This window comes from Acanthaster planci, linkage group LG20 (assembly GCF_054643075.1).
Source record: "Acanthaster planci isolate LZ-2023a linkage group LG20, COTS_SCS, whole genome shotgun sequence".
Taxonomy (NCBI): Eukaryota; Metazoa; Echinodermata; class Asteroidea; order Valvatida; family Acanthasteridae; genus Acanthaster; species Acanthaster planci.
Window position 1 is genome coordinate 4548508 of NC_141796.1, and position 19448 is coordinate 4567955.

The window sequence follows — 19448 nt, forward strand, 5'->3', positions numbered from 1 at the left end:
CTATCACCGGCGTCGAGTTTGCGGATTTGGAATAGCTTGTAGGCCGTGCTTACTGTATTGCTCACTGGCACATACATGTATCACAGCCCTACAGCTTGGGAACTAAAAATCAGTTGATCTTCCGTGTCCGCACTGGACTTTATTTTCCGAAGACTTTTATTAGTGGATCAGAAAATGCAAATACTCCTTATGCTAGCCTTGGGTTCTCTTTGGGTCTTTTTTGTCCTTTGTATACAACGTCATCAAAATCCGAATTTTAAAATTTAAATTTTAAATTTGTGGGTTATTTTTCAAAATCTTACACCTTTTCCAAAAAATCTATGTTGACCACCAGTGTATTTTTTAATATTTTAAGTATTGTATAAATGTTTTTCTTTTTTGTGAGGACCCCAATGGAAATAAGCTGTTTATTACAGCTTTCTTGGGCTATCCTTGGCTTCTGTCTTTTACTATTCTTAGTCTGTTTGTGATTTTGTATTGTGACTGTCATTATAAATTGTCTTTTTGCCAGAATAAATAAATTTACAAGTAGAGTGTGAAAATCTACCGAACAGGAATGTGTGTTTTAAACTATAAAATGATACCATAAATCTGCATCTATTCAACATCCACAACAATCAAAGATCATTTCTTATTGTTCCCGCATTCATTCCAACCACAAAAACCTGATTCCTCACATCTCACTGTCTGTATTTCAGTTTGTCTGGAATAAATTGAGGACAACATGGTTGATAAAAGAGATCTCCTGGTTATGATTAATTAAACACCTTGTGCTGTGTTTAGAATAAACTTCACTGTCACAGGATATGTTTAATGTACATGTGAAATAAAATAAAAAATATATGTGAAGGCACCGATCCAGGGATTTTTAAAAGACTTTCAGTCGCATTGGATGACGACGAAGCTAACAGTAATTAACCTGCATGCACATGCAGGCATGTATGTACCTGAAAGAATGTGAAGGCTCATCAACTAAAGCCCCCATCCATGGAAGTAGTCTTTCCAACACAAGTTTAATTTTTCATCTGACTTTTGATTTTTGACACTAACTGCAAGACACGACTGATCGTTAATCTGTATTCAATCGCACGCTGCAGCGCGGCCCCCCGTGCAGGAGATGGTTGCTGAAGAAGCATGATGTCATGAACGAATATTGCAACTGGATAGCTGTGTCTTGCCAAATGTACATGTACGTCATGAAAACACATAGTCTCATTGGCTAGACCTTTTGCAGCAACATGAATAATTCAGTGTTGGGCGATTAGTTGGACTCTTGTAATGCGAGAATAGTCAAGCGAACTTATTTCGGGCATATTTTTATCGGAAATGGGGTGGGATTTTTTGTTTTGGCATTTGTGTAATCAATAAAAAATATCATTGATTTTTTAATCGTGCACTATGCCTGTCATGACAACAGAAAACTGACAAACAATGTCTGTATCGCGTTGTAAGTATGTGTGACGCATATGGGGGGCGACAAGCCTCATGTTGCGGCTGGAAATTTTGTGGAAACACGCTCACTCGAGTACAAGCAATACAATCTCAAATGAAATTCAACACTGAACACAGAAAACACAAACACAGACATGAGATCAATTTTTTGTGAATGAACCTGCCGAAAAATTTGTGATGGCAGTGATTTTTTACTTTCACTTGCAACTATAGAGTTGCATTCGACTAGTGGAACGTACAACCTTTTCAAGTAGGCAGAAACTGTACATTGACAGGTTGCCGCATTTCCATCAGCCTTCATTGGCAATGGTTCAGCCTGGCGGGAACCAGTGTGGTGCACTGCGCATGTGTTTTCACCACCACGATTCACAAATGCAAATGCTGGTACCACTGTGCCAGGAATTTCATATACATGTATTGTGATTTTGCTGTAACAGATTTTCTTTTCATAGAAATGTGCATATTTTTGCCGGGACCACAGATTTGTTTTTATTATAATCAGAATTTGTTACAACCAATTTCGTAAAAACGAGAGTCGACTGCCGCTCCGCAGAGTTTTCTGGAAGCCACCTTACTATTGCACATGCACAGTGTTAGGGCACAGCTAAGAGGAGCAGCAACTGGTGACCGGCAAGTAATCATTACATCAACACACTGTCTCAGCGAGTACCAACTTGACTGTAGTACATGTACATGTACACGTGCAGATTTTCATTTTCGAGTAACCACACAGATAGGAATCACTGAGCAACAAATCGGTATTTAAAACACTGTTCATTTTTTAAAATTCTTTCACAAAAATAATATTTATTTGACATCAAATGGACAGATAAATTATAATACTTATTAAGTTTAGAGGTTTTGTGACTTTAAAATCCCTGTATGCTGGCCCCTAGTTTTGTTTGTGTTTTGCCACTGAATGTCAGCATTGCCGCTGCTTTTTGATGCCTTCTGCAACGAATACCACGGTATTAGTAAATGCCGCAGTATTTTTTTCACAAATACCGCGGTATCGAAAAAGGCAATACCACCCAAGCCTAATGTACATGTGGTTATGTGAGAAGATTTGGAATCACGGCATGCTACATTTAGGCATGTGCTGCACTAAACCCACAATGTGGCAGTGCAATGTACAGTACACCATACATGTACTTCCACTGCATGCTTCAAATTTCAAGATTTGGCGAAACAGGCAATACCCATTTTTAAAACAGGAAATTATTGGCTCTGATGGGAAATACACCATCATACTCAGATTGTGGTCTTGCATCCAGTAATTGATATTTTTAAAATTTAAAGTTCTCAAGTAGGGCCCTACCGTGTGACGGTGTGTGGGATTTGCCAACTTGTCATGCTTGTACGCTTACAGTACATCTGTCATTTCTAAGAAATTTGAAAGAAATCGGAAACCATACCAAACAGAAGGTTCCTCTGAGGTTTATCAGTGCTTCTGAAAGATTATTTTCACGCATTACACTTGAAACAATAATAGCCCTATACTATATAGTTGTATTTTATACCAATTCATTCCATTTTGTGCCTGCTCATTCAGATGACTATTGTGGTGTTTACCAGGTACAGTACAAGTACCAGTCTTTGCGTACTGGTGCCTCAGAAGCCTCCTACCAATTTGTCAAAATAGAGTACATGTTTTTGTTTAGGTACATGTACATGTGTAAATGTATGTTCTGTCCTTTACATTATATGCTCTGTCTTCAATTTTCCAACAATTTGCTCATCCATACTCCCCCCATCCCTAAAAAATATAGAAATGAAGAGAAAAGAAAAGAAACAAATATAGTTGGAAAATACATTATATCCAGCTTTTTATAGATAAGTTATAAATCATTTCTTTTTAGTGAAAAATTCCAAAAACTTCCCACAATAAATACGGAATCCCCCCTTGAGTCAAAAACTTGGTACAATTAATCAACGAACAATCAATTCTTTCTCTCCCCTTGTGTATAAAATCAGATTAGGCCTATATATAAATGCATGTACAGTGAAGTCAGAATAGATCTTGCATGCAACAGTCGTTGATCACAGTGTGTTATAATGTTGGACATCAACTCGACAGGTGCCGCAGACGTACATGTATAATTCACGTTGTCACAGTATTGCTTAGTAATAAGTTGCGCGCGCATTTTGCTAGTGTACAGTAAGCCCATAGCATGTGTGTGGAGCATGATACAAAAACATACATATTAATGTTATTCAAATTTAATTTCACCGGTTCCTTATTTGTCTGTCACACAAAGTGTGACGGGGAACCAGTTTTGCATGGTACAATCTATACCAGAGCGCCAGTAGGGTGCCTTGAAATCCGATGCAAGAAGCGCTGCTTTCATTTTTAAAATGGCACCGCCCATGGTCAGCCTATAAATATTACAGGCCCGGTTTTCAAGGCGCCATATATCGGAAAATATGGTTTTGGAAAGCTTTAGGGTGCTCATATAAAAGTCCAAACTCTGAGGAATACGCCGGTATGCGGTGTCATTAAAATTGTTGAGTCATTCTCATTTCGGAAGATATTAGGATTTAAAGTTTGTAACAATCCTGCAGTTTGGATTTCAGGCATTTAAGACATGCCTTGAAGTACGTGTAGGGCTGTGGTGGAGACAGAAAAGAGACAGATTGTACTAAAGCGAGCCACTACAGCCCTACTTGTGGGGCTAGGGTCCGAGTTGACCTGATCCCTCCAGGTCTATGCTTAATAAATATACTCCTGTACCGTGTACAAGGTGGTACAGGTACACTGCCAGTGCCAACTCCAAGTGTTTCAAAGTGCCTCAGTGCAACACAGGCCAACTTAAATTACGACTCTTTCTTTAATAGGCCAGACTGACAGAATAACCTAGGCCTAACTGCTTCGGGGTTCATTACCATTACTAAGCAGTAGCACCCTGTTCCAAAGGCCACTTGCTCAAACTAACTAATATTTTGACAGGCCTACTTTAGGTGAATTTTGACAATATGTAAGCAAAAACTTCAAATTTCTTACCCGAGTTTAGTATGACACAATGACTCAGTCGAATCACGCTGTTTTGTGTTTCGTCTGGTTACCTGACTCCGGAATTTTGGATTCATCAAAACAAATCTCCATCCAGGTCAGGGAACCAAACTACGTTCTCTTATTAAATTTGTCGTTCAGGGTCCAGTCCACTAATTCAAGCCCCATTGAAAACAGTGTAAAATCAGCACCGTTCAGGGCCCAATAGCATGCACGCCAACATCCCTGAGATTTCTGAAACACAAATGAAATTCTTGTCTGGTCACTTATCTTTCAATTTCTTTTCAATTTTTTGTGGGTTAACCAATTACATTTTTAATTATTCCCACAAAACAAAATCACCCCCCAAGAAGTGATTTTTCCGAAGTCTGATTGCAGCCATTTTTCAAGTGGCAACCCTCAACTTTCTCGGGCACTTAGGACCATTTTTCAACCGTAGTTTTAGTAGTAGAGAAGTGACAGTTCTGGATCACACGTCCTTTTCACCGTTTTCAGCAAAAACCCCTGGGTAGTACATCGACGCAAAAAATCGGGGGAATCCCCTAAAAATCTGGAATTCCAGATTTTAACAATTTTCCCTGGGTACCTCATCAACCCCAAAATCCAACTCTAAAAATACCGGGTAAATATACACCTTCTGAGCCAAAATCTCTTTCACCCACCTGCGCCGGGGATTTCCACTTCACTGACCTTGAACTTTTGGCCCCGGCTGACTAAACAACTCGTGACTGGTACTGACTTACACAAACAAAAAGGGATTTCCCCTTGCTACAAGTCTCGACTTGCCCGATCTGAACTCGTGACCTCTACTTAAAGCATGGCTCTGTTCAAAGCAAAACACGCTATGTTTACAACCGTCTTAAGTAAATGCTCTTTGTATAAATGGAAGAACAAACTGGAAACTTGAATTGTTATTTTTGCAAAGACGTTATTAGTTCTCGGAGATTGACGGACTGTTTAGATTGCTCTCGTTGTTTTGCTTCTAAAAATTTATATAACTGCGTCGAATGTAAGTTGTGTAAGAATTGTCGCCATTGTAAAGATTGCGTTAGATGTAAGGGTTGCGTCATTAGCATCAATTGTGGTAGATGTAAAGATTGCGTAGATTGTTTTAATTCGTATGACTGTAGTTATTCAACCGCGTTGAATGATTGCGAGGACTGCCACAATTGTAACAGTTGTATCAAGTGTTTTGGTTGTATCGATTGTACTTGTTGTGTAAATTGTGTAGAGTTGCATGGGTATAATTATGTAGCGCGCGTAGATGGTAAGTTTAAAAAGCTGAGACCTGTGCGAAAGGGGGAATTATTACCCATTTCAGCTACTAAACTTGACTCAGTTCTATATAAAAGTGGGTTCATTATTGAATATGACACAGATCTAAAATTTATATTTTAAATAAAAATGATAAAAAATTTAAAAAAACCTTATTATAAATAGAACATGTATATCGTCTCAAATGATCACAAACGTCTAAATGCCGGCAACAAAAACCCAAAAATTACCTACGGTCCCTTTGACCCTGAAAACTTAGTCATTTTAAGACCCGCAAAGAATTCTTCTAAGATTCTCTATTCTCACGAGGGCCAACATAAACGATTGTTGATTAGACTCGAAGACCCTTGTTATGGCGTTAACCCGGTTTACAAATATGGTACTAAGGAACCTACTGACCAAAAACAAATTTGTTATCAACTGTCTCCCAATACTGAATCGCTGCTATTACGTATAAATGAAGGAGTTTATAATTATTTTGAAAACTTAACAGATGAGATCCTAGAAGACCTCCCTGTGATTACGCGTAACTCTTTTAAGGTGTCTCAAAAACTAGATGACATACCCGATCAAATCAATTACTTAGTTAAACCGGCTTATACCGATAAAAGTAGGATGTACGTTAAGATCGCCTATGATGCCTCTTTGGTGGATAAATCGTTTAAAGAAATTGATCGCTCTCTTTTTGCTAATAAGAAATGCCAAGCGATCTCTTTGATCTCTCCTAAAGATATTTACTATGGCGCCCACGGTTCACTTTCTTGCGGTGCGAGTGTTAGGTATAGAGTTATATCGGCTATGCTAACGGTTGAAGAAAAACCTTACCTTTTGGACGCGTTTGATTAAATAAAAGTTAGTAAAAGTCTCAATTTAACCTTGGTTATTCCAGGGTTAAATTTTTTTTTTGCTTTAAATAAATAATCTCTTTATATAAAATGACTGATGCGGAACTTTGCCACTTGCTGAATCTAAAGGAAGTACACATAATTGGGGCAACGAGAAATGTTCAACCGAGGTCACCTTGTGATCACCAAATACTTGAAACGGGTGAAAGATACACGTGTAAACATTGCGGCCAATTTTTTGGGTGGGTTTCCTCGTACACCCCAGCAGACATGGGAGATCGGTACTTTAATCATCACGTTTGGACGAAACCACCGCCGCCAAAATCGAGAAAAACCTTACAAAAATTTAACATTTGTTTTCAAAACGGCGAAGCGGGTGAAATAGAATACAAGTTGAACCAAGTTTTAAACGGTAAAATCTCTCGAGGTAAACCGTTGGAAGCTTTAATTGCAGTCTGTTATCAAGATGTCACCGGGGAAATCGAATCTGAAGTTAAAGACCTTTTTCAAGTCTCGGATAAGCACTGGAAAAACGCTATGGAGAAGTTTAACCTAATATAAAACGTATATAATAAAATGGGGACGCACACTTTTCACTTGACCGAGAACCCGCAGACGTTTAGATTGAAAAACGAGATCAACAACACAAAAGGAGACAAAGTCGTCCGAGTAAAGAATATTCAGTTTGAAGCTGGATATTTTAACGTAACAAACGCTACTGAAATTGAGTGGGATACAAACTTGGACGGTAGGCCAGCGGGGGTACTTGGCGAACGACCACCCGGTATGCCCTCAGTGGAAAGAACGGATTCATTTCCCAATCTAGAATTAGTACAAACAGCTAAAAACAGATTGATCGAAGCAAATAAAAGAGGCGAGTTAGCGGAAGAAATCAGAATAATCGCTGATGAAATTGAGCAGCTAAACCAAGAAATCGCAGCTTTAGAAGATCAGTTAAACCAAAGACAACCATCAGAAACGAGAGTTCGTTTAGCTTTTGATCTCGACGATAAAAAAATCAAATCAGCTTCACTGCTCGAGGGGCAAAGACAAGCTTTAAATGAAATCTACGAAGGGAATCCACCAACTCGACCTACCAACTCCCCCAGGAGACCCAGAAGAGAATTAACTAAAAGACTGTTTTTGACGGGACTAACTGAACCTATATACGACAGACTTCATTCGCAAAGCTCATCCGAACAATTACCCGAGGGTCAAAGAGGAAGCATCGTGGTATCCCCCGGTTATTACGGCATAGACTGGTTTCACTTTTTGTTAAACTCGATACCGGGCGTTTCTTTTAAGGTTCACACGGAATCTAAACGGGTGACTTTGGCCATTACGGACCCCAATCTCAAGTTGCGACTAAACAAAGAAGTGTCCAAGCTATTAAACTTACCCAAAATAAAACTTTTACCCAACGTCATTTACGAAGGCAATTACGATTTAAACCCCTTGAAACTAGTGTTTATTCATTGCAAACAATTAAATACATTTGACAACTTTTATAACGGAAAGACTTTAGACTTGCTGTGCGTGATAGCTACCGAACCTCGCACCCGTAATCACTGTGAAACGCCTAAAAAGTTAATCGACAGGAACATTAGTGAATTGACTTTTTCTGTTAAAAATGACAGAGGTGAGCTCTTGAATAACATCGGCAAAATTTTAATCGAGTTAGACATTTTTTAAAACACGTAATTATAAAAGATGACGACTAACATATACCCGGACTTGACTTTAAACTCGGTTGAACAAGCGGAAACAAAGGTTTACAGGCTAAGAAAGATCGAAGAAATTAAATCCCAAATCCAAAGAGAACGCGACGCGAGGGAAGCTTGCTACAAAAAGATCAAACGACTTTTAACAGCGCTCGGATACGTGGAATATGGAGTGGAAGCACTGGGCGCCACATCGGCAGCCGTAGGTATTCCCGCCATTTTGGGCGTCATTACCGGTCCCGTCGGACTCGTGATGGAAGGAATCGCTATCGGCGCATTTGGTGCTTACGCGATTCTAAAGTACGCATCCCGTAGACTCACCCACAAAACTAAAAAACACGATCAAATTCGAATGTTGGCAGACGCTAAATTAAACACCATCGAGGAATACATATCTCACGCGATTGAAGACGGTGACATATCCCAGGAAGAATTTGCCCTTATTTTATCCGAGCTGAGAAAGTTTAACGAAATGAAAGAAAAGATCAGATCGCGTACGTCTACAAAATTGGAAGAAACTAAAGCTCATACCAAAGAAGAATTTGAACGTCAAGTCAACGAAAGAGCAGAAGCGCTAGCCAACGAAAGGGCAGCGGTTTTAAAAAAAGATCTTATGAAAAAACTTGGCGAATAAGTTTTACAAAGTCGGTTGGGTATGAGGAGAAACCAGAATCACCACCCGCTTATAAAAACTTGGTCTTCCCAACGGCTCCTCCTTTTTAAAATTCTTTTAAAATAAATGGGAGGCAATTTTAGTAGTCTAAATATTTTAGTAAACGAAGACAATTCATTTACAGCCGAGTTTCCAAATTTAACGCACGCGTATAAATTACCGAAAGTAACTACGGATGAAGCGGTCAATCGCTGGTCTGCCGAGTCGATATCGTTTTACCAAAATCAATTTAATTTTGCGGTCTATTGCGCGACGACGGCCTGCGGTGTGGGTTTTGATCTGCTGTCTGACCCTAATCCATACGTCTCGGCTTTATTTAACTTTCACGTGTATTACACCGTACGAAAAATATTTTACGACTGCGTGATGCCCATTCCGAGCGACGACGTATTTGACGCGTTACACAATAATTACGACCATCGGAAGTTTACCGACACGTGTCTTTTATACGGAGTAGACCCGAATAAATCGTACAAACAAACGAGGGACACTTTGTCGAACGGATTAGGCACAGCTTACTACTATGACAATGGATACGTACCCGTTCCGGGTAAAAACTACGACGCGCACGACTTACACGTGACCAACGGTAAATACGCGGGATCTACTTACATGGGATTTGGATGGGCTAAGCCGCCTAAAGGCTCCGGTCACGCGAGCACATACACGGTCACCTGGATTTCACAGTCGGACGTGGTTACATTGGCCTGGTGGGACTTTGTTCCTAAAAAGTCTAGGTTGACTGACGTGGGAATCACCAAGGTAAATGAATCAATTCGAGCTTACGTCTACGCATTACTAGGGGCACAGGCTCAGACCAAGACCAGCGTTTTGGCTACCGGCACCGGATTAGACGCGCGACGGCAATTTATTACGATCGTAGAATCTTTAATTAATTCAAGTCCCGATTTGGAACAGTCGATCGACCAATATCAAGATTCGCTACAATACGCAAAAACGCCTTTAAACTTCGTGGTTGCCCCGGGTTTGTATCTGGTACCCTCGGACATGGACTTACGCATCGGAACGTTTGAGGGCTACAACAATAATTTACAAGTCGCGACTGCAGATATGAAGACTGGATACGTACCGAGTTTAAATAACGGAATGAGCGAGTGGAGCGAGCGAGTTACTAGCGTAGCGGGTACGACCGGAGCGAGTACGAGTACTAATGAAGAAGTGTTACCGAGGAAGCCAACTATAAAGCCGGTTTTTAGTAAGCCTTTAGACGCACACAACGAAGAGAAATTGTCCTTGACCATTGGAGCCGTTGCCTTGGGTGTCGTCGGGTTTATATTATACAAGGTTTTCACTTAAACGAAGCGAGCGAAGCGAGCTGCGAAGCGACTGGAAGGAGCGAGCAACGGGCGAGAACGTTTTGAATTAGAGCAAAAAAAAATTCACCCCAAATTTGAGGTGAATTTTTATTTATTTTAAAATCTATTTTTACACATTCTTTTGTACGTACGTCAAAAGCAAAACACCAGCGCCAACAAACAAGGTCCAAACGTGTTCTGCCACCCATCCAACCGCTTTACTCGCCACGTTAAAAATCCAACTCAAAATGCTACCGATGATCCCGGGTAAAGCTCCTAATGCGCTCAACCCGAGTTTCTTTAATACGTTTGCCAAGTTCCACAGTTGACGTTTGATCCAATCGGTGACCCCGCCCTTGGAAGGAGGAGCAGGCGTTGGTTTAGGTGTGGGTTCAGGCGTTACGCTAGGAGTTCCAACAGCTCTGACGCTGGCCACAATACTACTAACGACGGTGCTCACAGCTAAACCAAAAGCCGCTAAGATGCTAGCGATCGTGACGCCTTGCTCTCTAAATATCGTTCTAATCTTATCACCCAGTGTGTCATCCGAATGTAAAGCGTAACTAATTAAATCTTTAACTCGCGATATTTGGCTTTTGAGTTGACCGTTTAATATGTCTCTTTGAGCTTGTAGTCCTTCGAGTTGATCGTTTAATTCACGTAAACGATCCGAATCCTCAGAAGTCCCGAGACTACTTATTTCTTCTTGAATTTCAGTAATTTTAGCTTCGTTTAATCGTATCTGTCCTCTAATAGTTTGCAATTCTTTGTCTAATCCTAAGAGCTCTCTATGGTTTAATCCTTCTGTTTGTACGTTTGCATCTTGAGTGAGCTCTTCTACGATGCCACTAACTTGGTCGGCTGTTTTGGGAAGCTCTGCCATTGGAATACTCTCCGGTTGAATGTATTTTAACTTTGTTTGTGCTTTTTGCACCGATTTTCCAAAATTTTTAAATCCTAATTTGTATCTTATAAAATCTTGCGCCGACATTGTGTCTTTATCTCTTTTTCCGTATTTGTCTTTAACGATTTTATATCCAGCATCTTTGGCGTTTTTCTCGATTGTGCTAAGACCAACGAGTATGTTTGGGTTTCCTTTGACGGTTAATAGCACATCACCATATTTACCTTCTCTTTTGTAAAATAAACCAGTATTTCTGCGGTAATCAAACATTTCATAGTGGAGTTTTGGTGGTACGTCTGTTCTTCCGGCTTTTTTAAAATATCGGTAAAAGGTATCTACAGTTGGATTAGTCACGAATACCGCTCTCCCTCGTTCTAAAGGATCATCGGGTAACATTACTGGTCTTGGGGTTATTTCCAATTTTGATCCAATCGATACTGTTGTTACCTTTCTTCCATCTGGTTTGTCTAATACAGGTTCTTTTTGTTCAATCGGTATTGTTCCTATTCTTAGTTCATTAAATGAAGTGTTGGTATCATCCCATCCGGGTTCGTCTATAAGGGACGTTTCTTGATCTTGATCTTGATTTTCATCTAATCGAGGTATGTCCTCATCGTATCCTCCCGTTGCCATTTCTTTTATAATAATAAGTTTTTAAGCGGTGGGTAGGCTCGCGGGTAGGATACCTTGTGCTACCAACCAACCTTGGGTAGCCAATGCGCCGCTAGACAAAGCGGTTAATTTTAACGCATCTTCGGCGGACAACTTATTGAAATCCGGTGGTTTAATTTTAAATAGCTTACTCGACAGCATGGCGTATCCGAGTGAGATTCCTGAAACAACTGCGCCGTGGTAAACCGTATTGGCGATTCCGTTTACGTCGATTGATTTAGCGTTACTCATATTTAATAATAAGGAACTTTTATTCCATATCTAAAATTGGTTCTTGTTTGGGAATAGTCAAGCTTTGCTTTGGTTGAACGCTAATTTGTCGTGAACTGGTAGACTTATTTTTCCAAATTAAGTAGAGAACCACAACACCAGCGATACCCAATCCACCGAGTATCAAGCTTCTGTTTTCAAAGGCCGTTTGGGTAAAGCTAGATTCTTTTTCTTTGTTGCTTTCTTCGTCCGCTAATTTCATCTTAACGAGTTGTTGCTTCATCTTTTTGTTATGTTCCGCCAACTTCTTACCTTGTTCTACGCGCTTCGGATTTTTAGCTTTAGTAACTGACTTAACTACCTTCTCCGGTTGACTTTGTTGCTGGCTCACTTCCGTTTCCTGTTGCTGATTCGTTTGATCTGTTGACATCCTCTTTTATAATAAGAGAACTTTTGTTGAATTCTAGATGTTTAGTGGTAATCAACATAGCTGTAAGTGGAGACAGGTAAACTCCATACTTGTAACAGACCTCTGTAAGTAAATGACCCATCGTTTGACTGATGATAGGGTCGTCGTTTAGGTCTTTAGTCAGTGCTTCCTCTGATTTTAAGTTGACGTTGAATCCGAGTAGATCGATCGGGGTGGCTATTCCTAGTAGGCGAGAGTACAAACTTAAAATTGATTGACCAAAGGTTCTAACAATCTCTTTGCCAAACTTAACTTCGTATAGGTTAAATAATTTTTCTTGTTCTTTTGGTGGTAGAGCTTCGATCTCTTTTATCGTGTATTCTTTGCCTAAGTATTTTTTAGATTCACCCGAGGCAGCTACCGCGCAGAGACGGTCCTTTACGTTTGATTCGCTTTTTGATTCAGTGAATATGCTTTTTATGTCTTCCATTTTAATAATAAGTACTCTTTAAATTTGTTGTAAGTATACTTTAGTCGTATGTATTCAACTGTATAATAAGTCAGGTTAACAGCGATAACTAATTGAATAACTAGCTCTACATATTGTAACATTGTTACTTATTTACTATAACAAAACAAAATTTAATTATAGCACAGCTGAATTAGCTATGCTCAAGCAAAGGGTAAGTAATTATCAACAAAGTAAAACAAATAAATAACTAGCTGAGTAACTAGCTAAAAAATGCTGTAACTTGCCGGTGGTTCGGTATTCAACACCAACTTACTAAATCTAACGGTACGTAGATGTCTTTTGATCTCTTCTCTCTTTTCGTCTGGCACAATGTCATTCTCATCCAAACACTGATCAAATGAATTACGATCCTTACAGTGAAATACTGTCGTCCAGGCGGTATTCTCGCGAAAATCTTTTAACACTGAATTGTACTTTTGCGTCAAAAGCCAGCAGCTGTGAAGGTAATGTCTACCGCTAAAAGCCATTTTCGACAACGCGCAAACAGATCCGCTTTTTGATTTCTTTCGATACTTGATAAACTGATCGGCTGCACAATCGTCGATGATAAACAACGTATTTACACCATCGAATACTCTCTGATAAAGTTCGATCGCCTCATTTAATTCTAGTCTTTCTCGATCCAGGTCACAAAGATAAACGTTTTCGTCGGTGTACACCCACAGTCGTTCTAAATAAGTTTTATTCTTAAAAAGCGTTGGGCATATGATCACGATAGCTTCAAAGGTGAATCGGTATTCTGTCTCTAAAAGATTTAAGATCCAGTTAGTCTTACCCGACCCCGTCTTGCCCACGATCAAAGCGCAGTGGGGATTCTTAAACATCTGGTTCTCGCTACGCTCATACTCCCTCCGGTCGTTCTCACTTCGCTCGTAGTTCGCTCGTTCCACTCGCTCGTTCATTTTTAATAAACAAGATTTTTAAAGTTCCCGTCTTCCACCGTGAGTTGAGAGTCCATCACCAGGAATACATACATCGTCAACGGTCCCGCGGTCTCGGCCGTTCGTTCCATCTGTATAGATATGTCTCCTCCTCCACCGAGAGGTCTGCCCGATCCGTGAGCCGAGTTATCGTCGGAACTTCTGAAGTCGAGCCATAGACCGTACTTGTCTTTTAGGTAGTCGGCCATATCTACTCCCAATAAGGATAAGTCCGAGACAACTCCTCTAGCCAATTCTTTATCCGAGTCTCCGAAATATTTAGTAACTTCATTCCAATGTTGGTACTCAAACAAACCCTGTGAGTACAATTGATTAGGTCTACCTTCAACCGTCACAATCGTCTTTGTAATGTGTGGATTATAAAATTTTTGCGGGTTGCGGGTCGTCGGGTCTTTAAACAGGATCAAAATTCCTTTTAGACTTTTAATACTCTGGTCTATGCTTATATTCCATAGCGTATCACTCTTGTTTACCGCTTGCTTCTTCCACGAGTGAATACGGTCGAATAGATAATACATCGTCTTCTTATTTCTCAAGGTTTGCGCCAGGTCTCGATTGGTGACGACTTCGTATTCCAAGGTCAGATCCGAAATTTGATATTCAGCCGCGGTATCTGACGAATTAACCACTTTGTCGTGTCCGTTAAAAGTCAGTTGATACGTTAGAGGCTCTTTAAACCACGAAGGATAGAATGGGGTATGGTCCGTCAACATAGGTGTGTCTAGTGGAATCGCGTACCTGTTTTTAAAAGCGTCGGCAATTGCCTTGTCTTTACCGTCGTTTGCGGCGGCATTAGCGTCGTCAGCTCCTAGACGTATCTTAGCTACGTTTTCTTTCTCTAGTCCAAAATACGCCATATTTTTGGTCTGCGACGGGGGTAGCCAATTGTCCTTGAAATTGTGAAATACGTCCGCATCCCGGTAGCTTACGATCTTGTTTCCCTGGAGACTTATATTTATTTCCGACACCAGGTTTCTCGCTACGTTGTTATAAACCGTCCGGTTGTCGTCTGAGGCGCCGTCTAGATCCAGTTTAAAAGCCAACTTTGCCGTGCCGGGTACAATGACGTCATCCGTGCCTAAAGCGGGGAATTTTACGTTTAACGTGTGGCGCGCGTCTACGGTACTCGGGTTGTGCGTAATGGTTACTTCGCGCCGCTCTCCTTTGATCGCGCGAGGAACTTTAAGTCTTCGACTCGGGTTAAGCTTTTTGGTGTACTGTTGCAACATTCTTACTTTTATATAATAGTAACCTTATTTTAAAATGGCTAGTGCATTGATGATGGTTGGAGGAGCGATAGTAAACGCCTTGGCATTTACAGGATCTAATTTTTTATTCAGCAGTTTATCAAAAAGTAAAGTCGACGAAGAACGAAGGCGACACGACCTCGCGTTAGAGCAACTGGCGCAAGCGAAGGAAGAGTGGGAACAAAAACGCGTACACATGCTAGACTTTTTGAACGAACGAATGCGACAAGAACGCGCGAGTCAGCAAACATTTGTAAACGTGGACGAAGCGTTGCGGGCTTATTCGGAATTGACCGGTAAGAGTATTATCCCGTTACCGCCAGAGCCTAAGTTGTCCGATTTTTACGAGCCTTCAGAAGACCAAAAAACCCGCGAGTTGGTTTGGATTTTAGGTGGAACTGCGATAGTCGGGTTACTAGCTTATCGATTTGCGTAACTTATTTTTAAAATGGAGAGAGAATTTAAAAAACTATTTTACAGTCCACAGGGTTACTGGCGAGGAGAAAGTGCTATCGATCGTCTACACGAAAAGACCGGTGCGGACAAATCAGTTATTAGGAAGTGGCTAAAAAAGCAGGCCGTTTGGCAAATATACTTACCCGCACCACATTACGTACCCAGACCTACAATGTTGCAATCAGAATCGGTCGAACCTAATTACGCGCATCAAATGGACATACTTTATTTACCCTGGGACCGAGTTAAAAGGAAAACGTTTAAGTATGCTTTGACCGTGGTAGACGTGGGTTCGCGGTATAAAGAAGCAGAACCGTTGACCAGTAAAACCGCCGAACAAGTGAGTGAAGTAATAAAGAAGATTTATTCGCGATCACCTTTGACGTGGCCCAAATTCGTAATGGTAGACTCGGGATCTGAATTCAAAGGCGAGTTTAAAAAGTTAATGACAAAAAATAAAGTACAAATTCAAGTGGGTGAACCTGGGGTACACAGATCTCAAGGAATTGTAGAAAGGTTTAACCGTACTTTAGCCGAAAGGTTATTTGGCCACCAATACGCTCAAGAAATGTTAAACGTGGGTGTGCGTAACGTGGAATGGGTAGAACGTTTGCCTCAGGTCGTGAAATCGTTAAACGAGGAAAAAACGCGGTTAATAGATGCCGTTCCTGCAGAAGCTATAAAATCAAAGCGAGTGAACCAAGAACCAAGTACACCTATAAGCGAGCGCCAGCGAGCTACGAGCAAAGCGAGTATTCCTCCAGACGCAGTCGTCAGGTACCTCTATTACCCGGGTGAGCAAGAGGGCGGCACCGTCAGAAGGGCAACAGATCCGATATGGTCCGTGGACGTCTACCAAATTGAAAAGCGTACCAGTCAATTTGGTAGACGAGTGAAAGGAAAACGCGTCAAAACGGGCCCAACTTTGTACTACCTTTTAAACGGCCCGAATAGGAGTTTCGTCAAAGAGGAACTTCAGGTAGTACCCGAGGACACCGAATTACCGGAGTAGTTTATGTCCTTATGCCCGTAAGCTAACGTATCTATTCCGTTCGGCAATATGTAACGCTTTGTGTCCAACGGCGACAAACTAAGTTTATTTTGTGAAATGGTGAACACCCGATGTTTATCCGATCTAAATAGTTGTTGTTTATTGAAATGAGAAACCCTTTCAAATAGGCAGCTTTTATACATCTCGTGGGTCAATCGTTTCTCGGTTACTACCTTGGAGACCCCTTTCGCCTTCTTTAAAGAAAAGTACTCGCTTTCCTCGTAGCTCGCTGCCGCTCGCTTTTGATCTACCGTCAGAATTGAATACATTTTTGGTCTGATACAAACGGCTTCTAAAATTGTTTTACCGCCAAACTCGTCTTTCATTTTGCCTATGACTTTCTTATTTTTGACGCTGTAAAGCGGATGACCCGGTGGATAATTACTAAAGTCAAACAAATGGCGCTTTTCGTTTAGGTAACCAGTTAAATCGCCAGAGCTTTGCTCGATTTGAACTAATAGAGAATCAGTGTCCGTATAAAGTAAATTTACTTTTTCACCAAAAGTTGATTTTAGTTCGTTGTAGTAGAAATCATACATCAACGTTTTTGAGATATCGAGAATACTTACACCGCAATAGATTGGCTTATTTAATTTTGTTTTGGTTCGGTACATCTCCACAAACGAAAGAGAACAGTCCCCAAATGGCACCGTCGATTTGTAATTCGGTTTATACGTTAATTTTTTGTATTTGGCGGCGTCTTGTACGTCCCTTAGGAGGTGGCCGTCAATTCGATGTCTTACATTTTCCATCGTCTTGCCAAATACCGAATTGTTCATCAATTTGAAAAAGTCTTTCTCAAAATCATTTTTTGCTTTCTTGCGCAATTTTGTGTTTTTATCGATGTAGCTTTTCATCCACGGCTTTTGGCGGAAACGCAGTACCCGGTGAACTTCTTTGATCCACAACCCTAGTTTGAGATATTTTTGTAATGTACGATAGTGAACCACGTATTTTTGTTTAGTGCTGAGAGTGCATACTAATTTGTCTACCGAGGTTACTTGCTCGCCATTACCAATTAAATTTTGTTGATAGCTAGAAAACCATTCGTTTGGTACCGTGATATTCTCAGGTGCGAGTGGAAAGTCATTGTGTTTGTCATGGTGACGTTCCGGGTAATCTAAAGAAATCTCAAACATGTAACCGTAGTCGTCGGTTAGTCGCAACTCTTGGATGTAATAGTAATTAAATTTTTCTAAGTCTGTTTCCCAGGTAAATTCACCTACGGGTAAATATTTGCTCATCGCCCAGCCGTATAAATTATTTGCGTCTAGGTACATGATCTGTGACTCTGGCTTATTTGGGTCGTAGTCGGGTAATTCTGGACTATTAGCTTTCGCGTATCGCTTTGCGCCCACACTCGAGATACCACCTCTTTTGGCCCTTTCAAAGAACAAATGCTTGTCAATGTCTGTCAATAGTTCCAATTGTATACCCGAATGCTTTAACAATGCATCCCACGACAGGCCTGGCGCCGTATAATAGTTGGCTGGGTCAAGGCCGTAGTTCTTCTTGCATACCTTCCGGAAGTTCTCAAATACACCCGCTAACAATAGCACGTCCGTTTCCACGTATAAGTCGTGGTAGTACCCCAAGTTTTGACAACCAAAGGCTTCCCATACTGTCTCTGCACGAGTGTATTCTTGCTCGGTTATCCCTCCCTGCTTCAGAGAACTATAGAAAGCGTCTATAGGCGGTAGTTGTCTCTCTTGGAACCGATCAAAGGAGTCTATATACTCATAGGGGTAAATTCCCTTTTCCAAGAGTAAATTTGGGTTATTTGGAAACCTTTCACAAAGTAATTTAAAATCATCTGGTGAACAATTTTTAACCAACCGATCTAGCGAAGCCGCCATAAAATGAAAGGAGTCTAAAAATCTGAGTTGGCCAAAAGAAAACGAAATGTAGTTCTCGGTATTTTTAGCGATCAACTTGATTGATTTTCCGTAAAATTCGTGAGCGCCTTGCATGATTAAATGTGCGTCGTATTTCTCCAGGTTATGTAAGATCACCGGAATAGGTGTTTGGCCGGCCACTATTCTTAACTTGAGATTACAACTAGCGTGCGCTGGGCCTCGGTACTTCCCCGTCACGTGACAATGATCTCTGACCTTTCTAAAATTGTTGATGGACTTTTCGCAATCTAAACATTTCCACTCTTTGAACTCTTTGTATTCTTTGCCTTCAACTTTAACTATACGACAAAACTTGATTTTTTCTTCTTTTGTCTCTGGTGGTTTTGGAATATCACATTGACAGTGAGATTCATCCGCTTTTGCTCGATCTATCAACTTTTCGCAGATCCAGCATTTATTACATTGTTCGTAATTTTTTTGTAATTGATCGTTCCAAATCAACGGCTCTTTGTTTTTAAACGTTTCATTTATTTTCTCTGTTTCCTGAGAAAGAGACCCTACAAAATCAACAGCCGCGTCTTGACCTCTATATGTTTTTCGGCTAGTACAAACTCCATCGCATCTGACGACTGCGTATGAGTACCCGCAAGGCCTGTGAATCTGTGTTTTAACCGTATTTGTGTCTGCTGGCGGTAATTTTTCTAAAACAGACTCAAAATCGGCGTAAATGACAAAAGGCGCGTCTTGCTTATTTTTATAATTTTTGAACTTGAGTATATTCTCGCCTTCGGCCGGCATTTCAACTTTACATGTAGGAACGTTTAAGCCTTGGCAATCTTCTTTGTGACTGGCTAACTTTTCTTCAGTTAGAAAATGTG

The 19448-nt window shown here is 40.6% G+C and overlaps 1 protein-coding gene across 7 annotated transcripts in view; it reads right to left on the reverse strand.

The window, feature by feature from the left end:
- LOC110986848 (histone-lysine N-methyltransferase SETDB1-like) overlaps positions 1–19448 on the reverse strand; it is a 163072-nt gene that overhangs the window by 141235 nt on the left and 2389 nt on the right. For 6 of the 7 annotated variants that reach the window (XM_022249097.2, XM_087130865.1, XM_022249099.2 and 3 more), the window contains exon 1: positions 4454–4596. The exons of the other annotated variant lie outside the window; for it this stretch is intronic. The gene's annotated coding sequence lies outside the window, so the exon portion shown is untranslated. Of the gene's footprint in view, positions 1–4453; positions 4597–19448 lie in introns of those variants that run through there. 7 annotated transcript variants of the gene reach the window in all.